General features: G+C 34.2%; 1 long non-coding RNA gene across 1 annotated transcript; it reads right to left on the bottom strand.

Moving 5' to 3' along the window:
• Nucleotides 1–3,860: 3,860 nt before the first annotated feature.
• On the bottom strand, nt 3,861–9,321 carry LOC141481037 (uncharacterized). The gene is made up of 2 exons (XR_012464712.1): nt 8,935–9,321; nt 3,861–5,059 (listed from the first exon to the last, which is right to left on the bottom strand). It is a non-coding gene; the product is annotated as an uncharacterized lncRNA (long non-coding RNA).
• Nucleotides 9,322–20,580: the final 11,259 nt, after the last annotated feature.

The raw sequence follows: 20,580 nt of genomic DNA, 5'->3' as shown, positions 1-20,580 counted from the left end.
TATTGGCCAATTTGTTGTTCAGGTGGAAACTAGAGACCTCTGTTTTAGCAGCACTTGGTTTTAGTCTCCACTTGCGAAAGTATTGCCCGATAGCCAGTGGGATGTAAAGCTAGTTCGAGTCCGTAGTAGCAAAACTGGCAGCCAGAAAATCCGCTGGATCTCCTGGCATACATCACTATCACTGTGTCACCACCAGAAGAGAGGGCTGATTGAAACATTGGTTGAGAGAGCACGACGCACTTGTGTACCTGAGAGTCTTCCTGGCGAACTCAATCACCTAAAATATCCGATCTGACCCTTGAAAAGAAGAAAATATACGAAGACATTCTGAAAATATTGTTTTCTACCCAACTTACGAGTATGTTCGAAAGTCCAGCAATATGGATTTCTGGATGTCGTATTTTTCTTGGCTGAATATACCAAGTCTATAGAAGAAAAAGTGTAGTCTATTATTTTTTTAAAGGAACCTGTTAACTTTCTGCTTTCTTCTTCAATGTTCCTAATGAAAAAGCGTTGTTTTGCATAGATTTCTCCGAAGAGTTTTATCGATATTGAAGTGGAAGTTGGGTTCCACAAAGTTTTGATTTTCAAAAACGTTGAACGAAACTTGGTCTTCGCGAGATTATTTCCAATCCGGTTAGAATGAAGGACGCACGGTATATGTGGTATATTACTGGCGATATATCAGATGGAATAAAGAAGTTGTTCTCTGCACACATAATATATCATCGCGGGTAAAGGCTTTCCTGAGACATGTACAACGGAGTTGAAAAATAACGAACAAATAACGTTGTTCCAGAGACATTTTCATTTGGATTCCTGCAGAGATGACCCCTTGCATTCAACGACAACAACGTACGTCGTGCTCCTAATAAATAAGTGTATCTCTCGTTACCGTTAATCCAATTGAAAAATGCCGCAAAATTGAACGCAAACAAAAAGCTCGGTCGGTATCGTTCCTTAAACGGACGACAGAATGACAGTAAATTGATTGGTTGCCTTATTAGAGCCGAAAGTTATTTAACGCAGAAGATAACAATTTGTGCAATGTTCACAGAGGTGGATTGAGAGGATTTTAAGAAAACTGAAAATATAGCGTCTTCCAACAGGGATTTCCGCATTTTGACAATTGATAACGGCCATCTTGCTACATATGTCAAATTAGTTGTCATTTATTCAGTTTGTCATGCCATGTCATACCATGGATGAATATAACATTCAACAACACATGCAAATATCGAAATAGAACACTCATTTTATCAAAATATTTGGGCAACGTATCGCGAGCTTCGCCCATTTTACCATCGCCATAGTCGTCCTACCGAGAGGTGAATAAATTTATGTCCACTGGTTCAGTGAATGATAGACCAACACACGTACGTTGTGGAACCCAAGATCTAGTGAGAACATCGCTGCTGTCTGTCAAAGTGTGCAAGAGAAACTGAGACAATCGATTTCGCGTCGCTCATGAAAACTCAACTTTTCGCAGACCACAACTTGGAGAATTTTGCGTTGTGACTTGAGTCTGCTCCGTAAAATTCAACTGAACCAGGAACTGAAGGTAAATAACTGAATGGGCTGTGAAGTAGTTGGCAACTGCTCGAGATGATACCATCTACATGAGTTCCAAGAGCGTCCAAAGCATCCCGAAAAAGTCAACATTTGATGTGGATTTTAGGCTGGCTGCGTCATGAGGCCATACTTCTTTGAGAACGCATCAATCACTGTCGAAGGCGAGCACTATGGATCGATGATTATCAACTTATTTTGGCCAGAAGTAGACACCACCGACATATGGTTTCGACAGGATGGCGCTCATGCACATTGTATATTCTGCATGGTCATCTCACGAGGCGGTGGTGTGAACTGGCTATCGAGATCGTGCGACTCAACCCCGTTCCAGTCATAATGGCATCAAAAGGTCTTTAAAACGAATAAAAAAATTTGATGATATCTCACATACTTTGTTTTATTTACACTTGAAGATAGAAAGTGCTTTATAAAAAACCCTGTACATTCTTAAAGAAACATATCAAGATTCATATTATAACACGAAGATTGGATTGAAAATGCTCCGTGAGTTTTCAAAAACGAATTCCAATAGCTCCTTTAGTCTCACCAACATATTTCTTTTCAAAGTCGTCTTAGCTTATTTCATTAATACTAACGAACAATTTTGAATATTCCAACTTTGACGCCTCCACTGGGGATAAAAGGGTGCTTTAACATATGGAAATTACCTTTTTAACACTATTTCTTTGGAGGCTGAAGGTTCATTTTATGATGTGTTTTCAATAATCCAATTGGAGTGCCAGCCGCGGGTAAGAATATTCCAATTGAGGCGCCACAATGGGGATAAAATGACCGCGTTTACATATGAAAATTATCTTTTCATCATTGTTTCTCTGTACTGCTATATTTTTGGAGGCTAATGTTTTGTATGTAGGTTTGTTTTATGTTGGGGCGCCTCCCTTGGCTCTCTAGTTATGCATATATGAATGCATAAACTGTGCCAAAGTTATTTCCGGGTTTGTTGGCCCTGGTCTGCAGATTTTTGTGCCTGACATTTCGTCTACTACTGTGGAAGACATTATCACTAGCGATGAGGTAACTGATGAATTATGAAGTGGTTGTTTCTCAAACATTCAAAGGAGTTGAAGTATTGAGCGAATAAAAAATTTCGGTGACTTTTTGAAAACAATTTGAACGTAGCTGTTCAAACAAATGAAGTTGTAAAAAATATGTTCTGATATAAAGGTGAAGATTTGGCCATTTCAGAATGTCGGAATGTAATGATATTGTTTGAATATGTTAGTATTCATTTTGAAAAAAATCTATTTCTTATGAAATGAAAGATTGCTTTTTTCCCTGTCCAACAAGTAGTCCAGGCATTTGGTCAAAACGAAGCGGGTTATCTAGAAAGTTTTCCGGGAGTTTTCAAAGTTTGTTAATTTATGGATTTCGATATGCTCTCTCCGAATTTTCGCCGCTCGCGTCTCCATATTGAAAAAAATGGAGGCATGAGCCGTTTTTTTCAATATCTCCTATCTGACGCATATTACGAAAGAAACAATAATATACATTATTCAACTAGAAAAAAAAGCCCTAATTAAATGATTGGAACGAGAAAATAACTTTTTAAAAAGAATTTATTTTACAAACTAGAGACGACTGTCTCTTACGAGAGCTACAAACAGAATGATAATTAATATAATGTTAACTGGATGCTAACTGCATGTCGAGATAAGGGATTCCTGGAATATCTCTTACTCAGCTGAATCTCCGTGTGAATGGCCGTGTCGTGGGAACTATGACCACGTAACTCCTCCCTCCTTAGGCCGAAAAAATAATGGAATTATTTTGGCGGCTTGGAACCATATCTTCGTTATTGGTATTTTCTTCTTTTTGGGGTGTTTTGAAGCAACAACATCCCAGTATACGGGTTTTAATCCAATTTTTCTTAAAAGCTGCCAATATCAGGACAATTATTAGGATAGTAACTCCTGCAAAAACGCCAAAAATGGTAGTGTTATTTTCGGAGTTGTTAAATTTGTGGATTGGTTTCAATCGGTCCACTATATTGTTGATTTCGTAGAGTTCTTCAAAATTTAGTCTCGAGAAATTTTGTGTTTCATATATTGTTGACTTCTCCATATTTATCATTTCAATTTTAGGTAAGATCAGTGGCTTGCCTGTTCCTATTTTCACGTTGTTGGTGAAAATCTTGTTTCTAACTTCAATTTGGCAATTTTTCGGGATCTTGACTAGGGTGGGCGCTTTTATTTCCAAATATTGATCGGTTTTACACTTGGAAAATATTCTTTCGCTCTGTATCGGAATTACCAGGATTTCTTCTTGAGTGATTTGTTCGATAATCGACTCTGCCACATTGATTGGAAGAGGCTGACAATTATCGGCGACTTTGCCTTCGATCAGGTGGGATGTGCATTGGTCTTCGGAAAAGTAATCTTCTGGACAATAATACGTTTTCTCTAATACTGGGCATGGACTGTCTTCGAACTGGATATTGTGGTTTGCTCGTGCCAAATATGGGTATTTTGGGATGAAAATACTGTGATTTTGGATGATGGGATAAAGGTGGAAAAATGTAAGAACTTCGTTTCCGACAATAGGAACGTGTATTGCGAAAACTATTCTGTCATTCGAAAAAGTTACTTGTGCACCGAAAAATTGATAATATGTCAACATACTTTCAAATTTCGGGATTTTTGAATCAGAGTAGATGTTGCTTAAATAATTTATTATTTCTTTCAGTTCAGAACTAGGTATTATTGAATTGTGTAAGGTATTCAACTTTGCAAATGTGATAGCATCTTCTAGATTATCGATAAAAGTAATCATATTTTGGCAGTCAAGGGTTATTTGTGAAACAATTCCTTGAAAACTAATGTAATTCGTCAGGTCGCCAATGGTTTTTTGAACTGCAACTTGAAATGTTTTTAGACTGTTTTCTAATTTTCCTTGATTTGAATTCAAAATTTGGATAGTTTTATTATAGTGATTGATTAATTTTTTGGACAGAGAGATTTGCATGTTTACCTCATTAATCATATTTTCTTGGTTACGTTCTAATATAGCGATACTTTGGTCGTATCGTTTACCATCATCAGCATCAAGAGTACCGAATAACCAATTTTCGATTTTTCCAATAACATTTATCATACCTCTTTTAATACGGATATGGGGTTGGAGGTTTTCTAATTTCTTTTTTGTCATTTCAATAAGATACTCGGTTCTGACTAGCAGGCTGTATGCTAATCCATGATAGGAAATTGGGTTATTAATTGTTCCCTTATCAAAATTATTTTTGATTATTTGGAAGTAGTCGTCTAGTTTGTTTAATTGTTTTATTATAGAGCTAAGTTCTATGTAATATAAAAATGTATGTTTGCTGTATATAATTCTTGCATTTCCCAGCTGTATGGGAAGGATGGGGTTGGTTATAGGGGTTATTTGAATATCGTCACTTTGGACTCGGAGCACGTGAAGTAGAAGGTATAGCGTTATCAACACGTGTATCTTCATGTTCTTTTACTCCCTGTAACAAAAGTTTTTTTGAAATTTTTGGTTTTCTGGCTATTGTTTTGTGGTAGGTGCCTTTATTTGTTTTGAGTTTTATATCGGTCTCTTCAATAATTTCAGTTTTCTTAAATTTCGGTCGATCTTTATTTCGCGCCTTTGTTCTAATATACGCAACTTGTTGATTTGCAAACTCTGGGGGTTCATTTCGTTGGATATTTCTGTTTTCAATGACTTTTTCTTTAGTAATTTGGTTGGAATTTTGAATAGATTGATACAGTTTTTTGACATTTTCTTTGTGTTTTTGAACGTAATCGGAAACAATTATACGATCATTTAAATCAAATGGGTCTGTGTTATTAATATGACCTTTAATTACTTCGAAAGGTGTAAATTTGGTAACACTATGTATTGAATTATTATAGCCAAGGACAGCTCTTTTCATCAGCTGTTCAGGTGTGAACGATTTTCCTTCTTCCTTTAAGCATCGATAATGCTCAATCAGTGTTGAATGAAATCTTTCAACTGGTGAATTAGAATTACTGTTTTTTGAAGTTGTGTAATGCAGCTCAATGTTATAAATTTTACAAAAGTTTTCTAGATCTTTATTTTTGAATTCGGTGCCTGAATCAGCGGTTATTTTGAGTGGTAAACCGTGATGGGTAATAAAATTGAGTAGATTTTCGACTACTAAAACTCCGGTTGAGGATTTTAATGGATATGCCTGACCATATCGTGAAAATGTGTCGATAATTGTTGAAAAAGTTTCGTTTGAAATTTTGAATGTATCTATGTGAACATGCTCAAAAGGCTTAGAAGTTGTAGGTGTTAGGTTGAATTTAATTACAGGAGGATTCCGATCGTATTTATTTTTCTGACATGTTTCGCAATTATTAATATAATTTTGTATGTCTTCTGCCATTTTTGGCCAATAAAATCGTGAACTGAGGGATGTCCTCATTTCATTTATGCCTCTATGGCATGTTTTCTTAACGTGATAGCATTTAAGTTTCTCTTTCTGTTCTTTCGATGTTTCTACATCCTCTAAGAATGTTGGACAATGAACAATTTTGAATGAAGAATTCTTGAGTAAATTTTGGATTGTTGTATTGAACATTTGTGAGACTGCTGGATTTTTAAAATGGAAGGCAAATGTTTGTTTTGGATCGATATATTCTTTAATAAGTTTAACAATATTCTCGCTCAGGTTTTTAGAGGGTATGGTAATATAAGATCGCAAATTCTCGAATACCTTTTCTATTCTACATTTAAGTTTTTCTATGTCACCAATAGCTACAATTATTTGATTTTTATATGTATTAACTGGTCTTTCTGAAATGGGAATTTGAAAGACAGGGTCTTCGAGAGAAGTGTGAACGGTTTGTGAATCTGATGTTTTTTCGATTTCGTTTAATTTTGGGGGAACAATTTGAATATCAGATAATATGTTAATTTGTTTTTTCGGTTCTTGCGGTTCCAGGACTTCATTGAGAACGTCGTTGTCTAAGACTGGAATATTATCGTTATTCAAATAGATGTCGATAAGTTCGTTTATGTCTCCAGGATTATTTTGAACTGAAAGTGTTTCGATAGCATTTGTTTCTTCCTTGTTCATGTGGTCTGTACGTATCAAATCAGCGATATTAATTTCGGTTGCCAGTTTAGATGAGTCCGTCCCTGTATTTTCGAAAGTTTCGTAAGAATACATTTCGAAAGTAGAGGATTGAAAGCTCTCTACAGGAAGTGGTTGTATCAATTTCACTGATATTGTTCTATCGGTGGGGTTTTGTACTTCCATAAGGGCGTAACCATTTTTTGAAGTTGTCAATATTTGCGGAATGAAAAGATCATTGAGTGTTCCCTCAAGGGTAAGAATTTCACCTTCAGGAACTGTGACAGGCAGATATTTGAGTACTCTTTCTTGTGGGTTGACAGAGAAAGAAAAACTCGTATCTGTAGACTGTCTGAACTTGAAAGGAATTTCAACATGATTTCCTATCAGTCTCTTATTCACAAGGTCTATATTCAGATGCATATTTATCAAGTCTGATAATCCTAAAACTCCGTCAAAGTAATCGTGGAAATCAAATAAAATAAAAGTAATTTCATAGTTTGTGTTGAACTCTGGAAAAGCAGGTATCGAGGCTTGGTACCTTACTTTCTGACTTCCTAAAGCCGTTTTGATAATAGTATTTGAATGATAAATTTTGTTTGGGAATAATTTTTCAATAATAGATGGTTTAATAATCGATCTTGAACTTCCAGTATTTAGTAGTTTAATAATTTTATTTTTGTGACTAACTTCGACATAAGGTAATGCATTGTTACAAAATGCATTGATTTCAGCTAAGTATGATCTTCGAATTGGGCTGTTAAATGAAAATTTCCAGTTTCATCACAATCTATGTCGCTTAAGTATTCATTCTGAAAATTTGGTTCGTTTTCTAAATAAACAGCATTTTCTGAAGTGTATGCTTCTTCACTAAGGTTTGGATTATCATAAAATTGTTGATCAGTGTCATTATATTGGGGAAATTCATCGTATTCGTTAGAAAATAATTCTTCAGATATAAAATTGGGTTTTTGACTTGCGGTAAACATTTTTTGAGGGTTTCGGTAATTATTAGGGTTCCTAAAAGTGTTGTTTTGTTGAGGAAAAGGTCTTTGAGACATTTTTGTTGGGTTTCTTGATGTAGTGGACATGGGTTCCGGTTTCGGTAATTGATTAGGTGGAATATTTTTTGGTTTAAAAACATTCTGAGGAGGTCCGAAAACTTCTCGGTTTGTAGGGTATCTTTGCGGTGGTAATTGTCTAGGTTGGATATTAATTGGTTGGCTAGGCCAATTAGGTCTAGTTGAAAATTGTGGATTGAAAAAATGTTCATTTTTTGAAAAATAATTTGGGTTAGAAAAATTTTCGTTTTGAAAATTTTGTCTTTGATGTTGTATAAATCTAGGGCCATTTTGGTTGACGTTTGGTATGATGGATTGTCTACCGAAAGTATTAAACTTTGATTTATAATCGTTTAATGAACCATACATTTTTTCAAAATTTTCGAACTCGTTTACGTATGCCATGGCGTCTTCCAGTGAGGCTGGCTTTTTGAGATGCATATTATTTCTCAAAATACCAGGACAACCAGCAATGAAAGTACTGAGGGCTACTTTATCGTAGTGAGTTGTTTGGTAAAGTTTTTCTTCTGGAGTTAAGTCTGGGTTGTTACTGACTCTTTGAACTACATTACTTTTGATTAATTGAATTCTACTACCGAAAGTCATTAGGTCTTCTCCTCTATGGGGTCGACTTCTAGTTAATTCTTGAACTAAACAGTCCAAATCTCTCCTATCCGAAAAACATTGTTTCAGAGCAGATTTTAAGGCGTCCCAAGTATTAAGTTCGGTTCTGTTACCAACCATATACTCGGCTTTACCTGTCAATTTTTCTTGAATACATTCAAGAACGTGTTCATTAAGTGAAGCATCATTAAACACATTGTACGCGTTAACTATAGCATCGCATCTACTGATAAATTTGTTCAATGTATTGCTATCACCATCAAAAGTTTTTAAATTGTTCATTCTAGATTTGAAAAGGTTCCAATTTATTTGAGTTGGTTGGGGTGGAATTGGTGGAACCATTGTGGGTTGAAAAGTATTATCAAAATTTTCAGTATTATTTGCTGAACTTTCTTGAAATGATAAACTATTCAATCGTGATAAAATATCTTCAATTTCATTCATAAATAAATAATTGTTTTTCTCAATAAATAGTTTCTTAAAATTACTCGTCTCGAATAGACAACAGTTTGTTCGCAATGAACGATACTATATATCTTCGCCGAAGTCCTTATACAGAGGGTTCGTGAAGGCAAGAAGGAAATATTTGGCACTTACTTGTAAGTTCCAGTTCCTTCTCCGTTGATTCCTTGCAGCTTCCCTGGGGCTCTGTCGTCTCCTTGTCCGCTCGTTCTGGGTGGTCCTCGAAGGATTCTTGTTGAATTTGTGCTGAAGGGGTTGAAACTCCACGACGCAAAAAGTTCGTTTTCACGCTGCACAAATCCTACCGACTGCGCCAATTAAATGATTGGAACGAGAAAATAACTTTTTAAAAAGAATTTATTTTACAAACTAGAGACGACTGTCTCTTACGAGAGCTACAAACAGAATGATAATTAATATAATGTTAACTGGATGCTAACTGCATGTCGAGATAAGGGATTCCTGGAATATCTCTTACTCAGCTGAATCTCCGTGTGAATGGCCGTGTCGTGGGAACTATGACCACGTAACTCCCTCAACATTTCTATTCATGATTTTTTTCTGTGAAATCGATAGTATACGCGTTCCAGCGTCACAAAGTATTATTCAGCACCACGTGTTTTTCGTATATTTTTCTAAAATATTCTACTGTTGCCGCAGGTGTTCAAGAAGTAGATATAAGGGTAATGTGTTGCCTTTGTGTCGGGTTGAATCTGAAAATTTCATGGTCTCAGAAGTCACGGAAGATGCGTATATGCTTATCATGAATACTGCTATAATATAAAAATATATTTTCCGAAAAGTATCATAGATACAACAGCTGCAGATCATAGTTCATTTTTGCATGTCTTCAGTGGCTGTGATACATGTGCAGTCCTTAATCAAGAGTAAATGAAATTCATTAAAGTACTCCGAAAAAATCCTGATTTGAACGAAGTTATTGAGTTATTTAAAAATCCAAACGTTGATCCAGAGATTATTGCTAAAACAGGTGAACGGTTTCTCCTTGAATTATACGGTTGCAGTGATGTGAAAAGTAAGAAAAACATGTCTTTGAAGAATATAGATATGTATGCTTCACAAAATCAGCATAAAAAAGTAAATTCAATATTGCGTTGCTACCATCAACAGAAGCAGCACGACAACATTCATTCCGAACCTATCATCAGGTTCAGCAGTGTTATGAAAATAAAAAAAATACAGGACAATAGGGATAGAAGAAAAACACAAATGGGCTAATTCCTGTTACGATGCTCTAACCCGCCGCTCCAGAATCATTATTGAAACTTATTCCTTGTAAGTGTAGTCACAGAAACCTTGGAAAGCACAAAAGCAAGATTAAAATGCTAAAATGCACAAATTTTAGTGGTACTTGTAGTAATTCGCAAATTCCATCAGATAATTAATATGAAAAAGAAACGGCGACTATTTTCGAAAAAACTTTCCATGAAATCGAAAACGAAGAGGCTCGTGCTGAGTCTGATAATCGCATCGCAGATGATGCGGACAAAATTTTGTTCTGCGATGTCTCGATCTATGCCCAAGACGAAGTCGTAACGCCTGGTCCACCAGAAACATCAAAGCGGGTGAGATTGCGCTAAATTTCTAAATGAATGCATCACATGTGGATTAGGCCTACAGCGGAAACCACGATAAAAAAAGCGCCGCTTATTCTACCTCCAGGTGGTGTGGAAATGAAATTTTTTCAAAACGTCTATTGAAGTATACTTTGCGGCGTTCGCACGCCTAAAACTATTTATGTTATAAAAATATATAAATTGTGAGAAATTTTTCTTGGTTTAATTTTGTAATGTTTGTCTCGTAAAATACATCGGAAAGGAAACATCGTGAAAAAACTGTTATTAGGCGCCATTTTATCAATATGGCGGTGGAGATACGACGTGTCAAAGTTGAATTTCGAAATGACCATATGCAAAGACTGGACCAAAGTGCAACTTTACGATGTGTAGGACTGAGCCAGACCTGTCCTCTTAGTTCAGGTACCGTCACTTCGTGTTATTATTTACTCGGTGTGACCTATAAATTTTTGCTGCTATCATCTACAGTTATGAAGGTTACTTAACGATATAAATTAATGTATGGTTTCACAAATAATTGAAGATGGTATCCTCGGTTCCCAGTTATGCAGGTAATATTAAGTTCATATTGATGATACATTTGAATTCTATAACGGCAGAAGATACAAGACAGACATATAGAATTCCTCTCAAAAGTGCTCATGTTATATTTAAGCGTTATTACACGATGGTGAACATTAGTTGCTATGTATATGACGAGGCAAAAGTGAGAATACTCTTGAACTAACATCTTGGATAGTTACAATCAATTGCATATTTCTAATCTGAGATATAATTAACATTTCATCGAATTTTCATTGGGCAGTATAGGAAAAATTCGTTCAGTTTTCGTTCATATTTCTTAAAATAATCGTGTCTGATATCTCTGACGTAATATACTATATAAGAAAACTGTGGGAAGTTCTAATAATACAAAGACTTGTTCTCGAAATTGTCTATAAGTAATGTATTCCTACAGTTCGAAAACTTGAAACAGTTTCGTCTGATTCCACAAGTACAATATTTTCCTCTGTAACATGATATTTCAGACGCCCCTGTATATTTCTATACATTATTCATTGATTTTTCTATTGGCATCATTCAAATTCCAATTTCTCTGTGGTTTGCTGCGTATTATTATGTGTATTGTTGAACATGAACTCCATTTCCAGTTACTGTTGGGGTTGCAATTGCGAATTACGATTGATTAATTTCACAGCAAAAAAGCATCAAAAATTTAATTTGAAATCACCATTAGACTCATGCACACTGGAAATAATGTCAGTAAATGAATATTTTGTGGGAAATAATAATAATCATCGATTTGATCTGAATTAATCATGATAATCCCCGATAGCACCAAATATTTGGTAAATATTTTCTTTGCATGAAATAAATATTTATATCTTTTACAAATATCTGTTATCTAAAACAAATATTTTTTAAATATTTATTTTCCAATATTTCATTTCAAATATTCAATAAATATTTCCAATATATAAAACGTGTTTTGTGTAGATATACTTTGTTAGAGTTGTTTGTTGTTTCAATTTGAACTATATGGTGTAAGAATTATTATGGATGAGCAAGGCAATTCTTTATACTGTAAAAAATACCGTTTTAAAAAAAAGAACATGGAGAAACTACGCCATTCTTTGAATATTTCAAATTCAAAATCTGAAAGTTCGGCGACTAGTGGTCAACAACAACAATGTGAATCGGATATAATTCCAGTTAAGTTATTAAGTTGAAAAGTTAAGTTATGAAATTGATTATGGTTCTCTGTAATCAACAAAAAATTATAACATATGAAGAGAGGTCAGGAGAGAAATGTACTTTGTCCATTTTAGATAATTTTTTGAGTTATTTCAATTTGAACATTATTTTGTTATGAAAACAACTTTTTTATTACTTTTGAGTCAACTTGTCATGGAGTTCATTAATTAACCAATTAGTAAAAACTGGCTTCACAATTGATGACTTTACTGAAAGTGTTGTAAAATGATTATATACATGATTTTTTAAATGAAAATTGTTCAACCAAAGCTTTCAGATTTATCTGACTAATTGGCTCACTTCGAGATTTCACAAAACTATGGCAATGGTCCATCCTCAAGTAGAGTCGATCACAATTGTGATAAAATTATTCTACATTTTCTGAAGTAGTATATTTGATGATAATTGAATGGTGTTTGTTTTGGAATCATTACAAATAGTTATTGTTTTTGAGGTGAACTTTATAGTTTGCTTTCATTGCTTATATTCTTTGCTAATGTGAATTCCTCTATTTTTCATATCGAGGAAGGCTGAAAATCAGAAAATAGTTCGAGAAACGTTGGATCGCCGTTTTTAATATATGAATTAAATAGAAAAAATCCAAAGACGGTATATAGAAAATAGTTTCTGTATTTTTCGTTTCATAACTAAAATAGAAACAAATATAGTATATTGAATAAAATATTGGCGAATACCCATATCGAATAAGCATACCTTGAGAAGTTGATAGTTCGGAATTTTTAAAGCAAGAAAATTGAAATATCAAGAAGCTCTACACCAGATGAAAGTTACCTATTGATTGTTTAATAAGCACTGCCACTTACCTTGACCCATTTGGGAAAGATAAAATCCGTGTTGTGAGCAGCACTTAAATAATTCACAAAAGTGGTTGGTATTGACATTAACTCCATTTATTATATTCGCTGAAGTTATGACCCTATTATATTTGACTGAGCAGAACTAGTAGAAATATAAACTTGAATTAAGTATCCTTTGAAAGAAATATTGTAATTTCAATGTATGAATCTGTAGGAGCTATTCATCACTCCATTACTTCCCAACTAATCGGCATATAGAAAAAAGCCGAAATGTGAATATATAAAGTATAGAAACTAGTCAATTGAAGGTTGTATAATTCTCTGATTCTCAATAGGTGTGAATGGAAATATTTTTTCGGTCACCCTGAGGTAGTATATTTCTCAAAAATGTGTCACCTACCCAACATAACGCTCTGTAAACTCATTTAGACAAACGTAAGATACTCGGAATGAAATGCTCCATCAAACTATGAGTTTTATCAGTTTTTCCAGTAACATGTCGAAACTTGGTAATTCTTACCAAACATGGATAATTTATGGTCTACTCGATATTCCATTAATTCTATCGATAAATCCGCTGTAAAAAGAGACTTCAAAGCAAAAGTTCAGTGAACTTGGATCTAGGAGTTGATGGTTTTCTGTTAGCAAAAATCCTCAGGAACAGCTCCAATGTTGATGATTTTTTTCAAAGTTATATTTGTCATATCTTCAAATTACTCCATCCTCAGTAACTCGTCCACAATATATCCATTTAGTATATTTCCATGTAGTCAATTAGAAAACTTATTATTCACGTCTAACCAGTAATCTGCTTCTTAGATTCAGCAGAATTCGATAGATCAAATCTTTTATTTTTTCTAGATGTTATTATTGAGATGGGTATGACTTTTCTTTTCCTATCAGTTATCAGCCTCGAAGGAGAGAAGTCTATGTTTCATGGACGGCTTTGACATATACCAGGAGGAGTATACGTACCATCTTGTCACAATATTTCCGGTAACTATTTCGATATGAACAACTCGATGGGATTATCTTTTCTCCTGCTCGATACAAAAAGGGATCATACATGTCTTAGATATGAAAAAACAGCTGACGAGTTATATACTGACATATTGATTGATTGATTTTATTCCGAAAGATTATTCATCACTCAATATCCAAAGAATTGAAATACGTGTTAGGAATCACACGTTAAAAGGTAATACCTCGTTAGTCCTAAGCTCGCACAAGTTTCTCAACTTCTGAGAGTTGTCGTTCGTATGGGGGCGACAGCTGATTAACGGAAAAACAGATTTTAAACAGATACTGTACTTCTCATACAGTGTGTAAAAGTTAAATGGAATAAATTCATTGTTACGGTTCATATTTTAACAAAATCCCGAAATACGTCAAATTTAAATTATAATTTGACATACTTCAACGGGAAAAAGCTACACCTACGTTCAACCCCGTCGAATGACAGGTACAACCCCCAATTTTATAAAAAGGAAATATAGGCTTGTCATTCTTCGTTTGAAAGGTCTCTTCAGTCTCTATTCAAAAATGTTATCGCTCTCAAGTTTATTTCAACAATTAAGATAAAATAAATTGAAATCATGTGGTTACCGAAATTCGATAAAATACACTCAAAACTTATTGCAATTTATTCAAAACTCATTTCATGTCGAGGTATTGATGATAAGAAAGTATTCAAAAACCATAGCATACAGTTTAAAAAACTGTAAATAATTTCCGTGGCAACAATAGTTTGAAACGCCTTGTCAACTTGTTTTGTAAATTACAATATTAGTTGCCAGTATTTTAAGTTGAGTTAAGAGTTCGTTAACTTCAAGTCTGACAAATGGTGAGATTGACGGAAATGCATAAAATAACAGTTTCACAAATGATTGGTTACGGAAATGAAACCGAACACAAGAAGAAGTAGCTCGCCTATTTCATGAGAAATTTACCAATTCACTAACAAGGAACAATAAGCAAAATAGAGAAGCAGTTTCGCGAGCATGGTCATGTGGGGCAGATAAAAAGGCAGCTGCGAATGCAATGAGTAATGAACTCCAATCAGATGTGATGCTTGAGTTTGAGGAAAACCCACATACATCGAGTAGACAGACATACACTACATTCAATATTAGCCATACATCGATAGTAAACATTTAAAAACAAAATGCATGCCTATAAAATGATACCTACTCAGGAGATCATGAAAGACGATTTTGATACACGAACTTATTTTTGTGAGCAAATGATGGATATGTTGGATAACAATATCATCCAATTGAAAGACGGAATGTTTTCTGATGAGTGTACTTTGTCTCTTAATGGTCATGCTAATCAACAAAATTGCCGCTACTGGTCAACGGAAAATCCTCACTGGCAGAGAGAAGAATACAGGCAATACCCTCAAAAAGTTAATGTTTGGGCAGGAATTGTAGGAAACCATACCATTGATCCCTTTTTCATTGAGGGCAACTTGAATGGCGATAATTATTTGGCACTACTTCAAAATGATGTCATTCTAAGTTTAGCAAATTTATATCCTGATCCAGGAAACCTCAAGTTCCAGTGAATACGTTATGGTTTCATCCGAATGGAGCACTACCACATTACCAAGTTGATGTTCGGCAATACCTCGATACAGCATTTCCCAATCGGTGGATAGGGAGGCGAGCATCGATTGAATGGCCAGTGCGATCACCTGATCTTTCATCATTAGATTTTTTCATGGAGATATGTAAAGAGCAATGTGTACAAAACTAAACCTCCAGATTTGAATGACTTAAAAGAACGATTAACGCTTGCGATTAGGTCGGCCACGCCTGATATGTTAAATAATGTTAGAGGACAGTTTTATTCGAGATTAGGATTCTGCCAAGACGTTCGCGGTAAACCTTTCGAACATCTACTTCGGTAACATCCATTTTTCGTATTCTATATTTCATTAAGGTTTACATTACATTTCAGTTTTTGAGTGTATTTTATCAAATTTCGGAAACTAGAGGATTTCAATCTATTTTATCCTGATTGTTGCATTAACTTGAAAACGATAACATTTTTGAATAGAGAATGAAGATACCTTTCAAACGATTTACCACAAACCTATATTTCCCATTTAAAACATTGGGCGTTGTACCTGTCATTCGAAGCTTTGAAGATAGAGGTGGCATTTTTACGTTGAAGAATGTCAAATTGTAATTTACATTAGACGTGTTACGGGATTTTTTTGAAATATGTACAGTGATCGAAATAATTATTTCATCCCATTTGGTTTTTACACACCGTATAAAAACTACGTTTGTTAATGAGTTGGTTTTAAATTGCAAGATGAACTACCTACTAATTCATATTCAACTATGAAAATTATATTTTCTACAACATGACGATAATACTGTGATTTTTTTTGCAATACAGAATAATCTGTATTCCTGGTTTTGATATCTAAAACGAACTGGAGTTGCAATTATAAAAAAGTTATCAGTAAGTAACTACAGGAATCATTCTTATGTTGAACGATGATGTCACTCTCTACTTCACAATTCACTATATTGGTCGAATGATGGATTTACACGAGATATTGAAGGGCATACAATATACCGACTTTCATATAAAGTAAAATTCTGGAATATTGTCTTTTGAATGAATTGAATTAGGTGGCAATTAGCATATATCAGACAAAAGTAATAAATAAAAGTAATAACTTTGACATTTAGAAATCTCGTTCACATGAAAGAAAAAATATCGATCTGAATGCAGTTATTGTAATGTACATGTTGAATACTTTTTTTATTTACGAGTTTCTTGACAATTCTATGAATTAGCATACCTAAGACTATTGCAAAATTCATTACTTCTATGTGTTCAACGTGAGGGAGATTATAATTCGTTTGGATGAAAAGAGTCAATGAGTATTTTTTTTTCAAACGAGTATCAAGAAATCACCATAATTGATGAATTTCTAGATTTAATTCATCTATGGAAGAATTTACGAAGAAGTTAAACTTCTTGAAAACCTGAATATAAATTGATTTCAAGTGGCTAATATTTTTAGCCAGCGGAAAAACATTTGCTTGCTTCCAGATGGATGGATAGGAATCAGTCGATATGCAGTGATGTAATAAGTGAGTGATGTGTAGAAAAATTTGGGGCAATTACTGTTTGTTATTTTTATCAGTAGAACAACATAAAAAAATCTCACTGCACAAAATATGTCACTGTAATATAAGTCATTAATAGTAGACAAAACCAGAGCTACAAAAATAAATATTGCTAGCAGTGTTTTGGAATCATTAAAGAACTTTTTTTTACATACAACATCAAATAAGCTGAAAGATCATCTAAAAAAGCTCAGGTGATCGATGATATCCCGAAAGGCAAAATATAACCGATTTTTCATAAAACGATAATTAAGAAAATGGACAGTCCATGAAAATGGCAATTTCATCCTTCACTGACGGTTTATATTTTCTTCAAATAACTTCAGATATCAAGAAATATTCATGCGCAACAATTTAGGAAAGTTTCAATTGCATATCAGTTCATGGAAACATATGAACACGTAAAACGAATATATTAGGATAATCGCCCGTATGAAATTGAGATAATTTTCCTTTTAAGACTACCCCCCTCTATGTTCTCAAAATAATTTTTTGAATTATCAGTGCACATTTCTCTTGGTACTCGTGCTTCATTCTCAATCTGTATTAATAATAGACCTTGTTTCCATCTGTCCGCCCTGCTTTCATGAAAGTTAACAATGCCACTTAACCTTAAATATGTATGTTTGAAATTGAAACAATGCAGGCTGTGTCTTAATAGATATGTAATTATCATTCATCTGTTTTGCATGACGAATCAGTAATAATGGATCTGCTTTTGCAATGGATTTACTTTTGCTTGCCGTATTAATATTAAAATATCATATCTTACAGTATTCATAAAATCATTAATTCGTCTCTTCTTGGGGTCATGTAGCCTGAAAAACAAATGATTGAGAATAAGTTCAACATGTTAATCGAAACTAGTTTGCTACGGGGAAAAACTGATTTTTTTATTTTTCTCAGTGAAAATATCCAAAAATCGAGAACTTCTTAAAATGAAGCGAACAAGCAAAGGAAAACTACGATCATTTTATTATATCCTATTCTGAAGACGGAGACGAATAAGTATATAATTTCTAAGTTTTTTTTTCGATAGGTTAAAGTATTAAATACGACAAGTTACCGATAGGTGAAACATTCTTGATTGCACAAAAGTTTCCAATTTTGCGATAACTAGAAGAATCTTTTCAGTTCAAAAATATTAGCGGTTGTTTTGAAAATATTCGCCATAAACTATAATGTTCGAATTTCGTTTTTTGGTTCTACCGCCAGCTCACGTGTTACTTATGGTAAATAACAAATTCGTTCGAAAACAACTGAATAAAACAGCATAGTGGTCAAGCAGATACTTACATATTGTTCCTGTTCAATTTCCAATCTCCGTGAGGTGAATATTTTCACATCAAAAAAGGGTGATATGGGGTGAAGCTGAAGAGGCAACTTTCCTAATGAAAATCAGTGACTTCTGGAAACAGCTAATAATCATCTATTAGAAATCACTTTAGGTACAATCGTTTCGAATACTTAATAAATGAAAAGTATTTCAAAATCATGAATGCTTTTATTGTTCACAATGAAATTGAAACAAACAAATATAGTTTACTGCCGTCTAGAATTTTATGACTCATCAATACATTCCAGTACCTCTAATGCACAGTGATAGATCTGTGTCATAAAGAGACGCCTCTGTGCCATATCTAACAGTCCGTAAATTTAGATTCTTTGCTAAACACTCCTTCCAATGTTTTTTTAAATGGTACCTAATCATTGAGGTTTTTTGAACATATCATCGCTGAAATGTATGTTTTCAGAATGCAATTTGCAACTTTCCTTTTATTTATTTATTTGATACTCTTATTCAAACAGACCATCTGATCTAATTACATGGATAAAATATATAAGATATTTAATGTAAAATAATATGAATGTCATCATCATAACATGCATTGGATATAATTGTAGGGGATCAAAAAAAATATATACTGGGCTTCTCATCTATAAATACTATCTATTGTAATGATTAAATGATATGGTTTCTACACTGACACATTCAGTAGATGATTCAGATTGAAATGCTGGAAGGTACTTCGTGGTAATGCCTAATCTACGTTAATGAGGGAATTGACAATGTTGGCATGGCTACAAATGGATTCCTAATACATTATACCCAAAGGTACATTGAGCCTAGCAGACGAACGAATACGATGAGCAGGCACATGGAATGGTATCCAAAATAACATCGATGGTGACTTGATTTATTTAATTATTTACCTAATATATAAACTTCTCGTGTCACAGTGTTAGTTGACATACTCATCGGAAACGGCTTAACTAATTCTCATAAAATTTTATATTTATATTCGGTAGGTATGAAAATAGGATTAAATCATTTTTCATACTCCTAAATTATAAAGGTGTTTCATTCCAAACGTTTTATTATTTCTAGACAAACTGGTTTTTTATTCTTATTTTATGATGTGGCATTGAAAAATACATACAGATATCTCTATTTTTACCCTTCTATCACCAACTCTCATGTTTTAATAGCCAGTTCAGTAATTCAATCATTTTTAACCCTGATCTTAAATCAGTTATTCTCGCCAGACGTCTACAGGTGTCACTTCTCACTCAGTGAACAGCACGGATTAGGAATGAGAACGAAGCCGGACTCCTGACTCCCTCACACGGACACTATTATTGTTAATCCATCGAGCGTAGATACAGTTTGCGATGTTACCAAACTGTGAATTATCCAACAGAGTTTCTGAAATCAACCAGGCATGCCACTGCATAATTTACAGCTGAAGGTTGGATCGTTCTGTAATTTGAATACACCACAGCTATGCAACGGCACACGACTAGTCAATCCCTAATATACCTACAGATGTGCCAATTTATTTTAAACGTGTGTAATATTCAATTTGATTGGCATTTGCAATAACTAATAATAAGTCCTAAGACCAAACAATGTCCGTTTGTAGCTTGGATTTGAGCACACCATGTTTTTCACACGGACAATTAAACGTGGCATGCTCTCGAGTGGGCAAACACAGTTTGTTTGTGTTAGCTGAACATGAACTATGTACACCCTTAAGCATTAAGGGATTAATATTATTTATAAGTGTTATTGTTCTGAAAGAAATGATTCATGTGGCAAAACAACCTTTGCCGGGTCAGCTAGTCTGTACTACAGTCTATACTCATTTCTGTTTCTCCGTACTGGTGAGCCCTAGGAAGCTAAAATTTGGTATATAGGTACGTTTTGGATCTTAGATGCGTACTAAAAAGGATTTTGAAATATTCCTACTGGGCGCCCCCGTGGAGGTAAAAGGGGTGCGTTTATACATGAAAATTACATTTGCATCATTGTTTCTCAGTACTGCTTTATTTTCGGAGGTAGGTTCGCTTTATGTTGTAGGTGTTCAATAAGAACCGCGGAAAGTAGGCGCATTCATAAAATAAAGTTACCTTTCATTCATTGTTTCTCCATACCGCTATATTTCCGGTGGATTAATT

This window comes from Leptinotarsa decemlineata, unplaced genomic scaffold, assembly GCF_025532065.1.
Source record: "Leptinotarsa decemlineata unplaced genomic scaffold, Ldec_3_MD MMD2_tig00000035_RagTag_RagTag, whole genome shotgun sequence".
NCBI lineage: Eukaryota > Metazoa > Arthropoda > Insecta > Coleoptera > Chrysomelidae > Leptinotarsa > Leptinotarsa decemlineata.
Note: the sequence above shows the minus strand (reverse complement) of the source record. Positions and strands in the feature narration are given on the sequence as shown.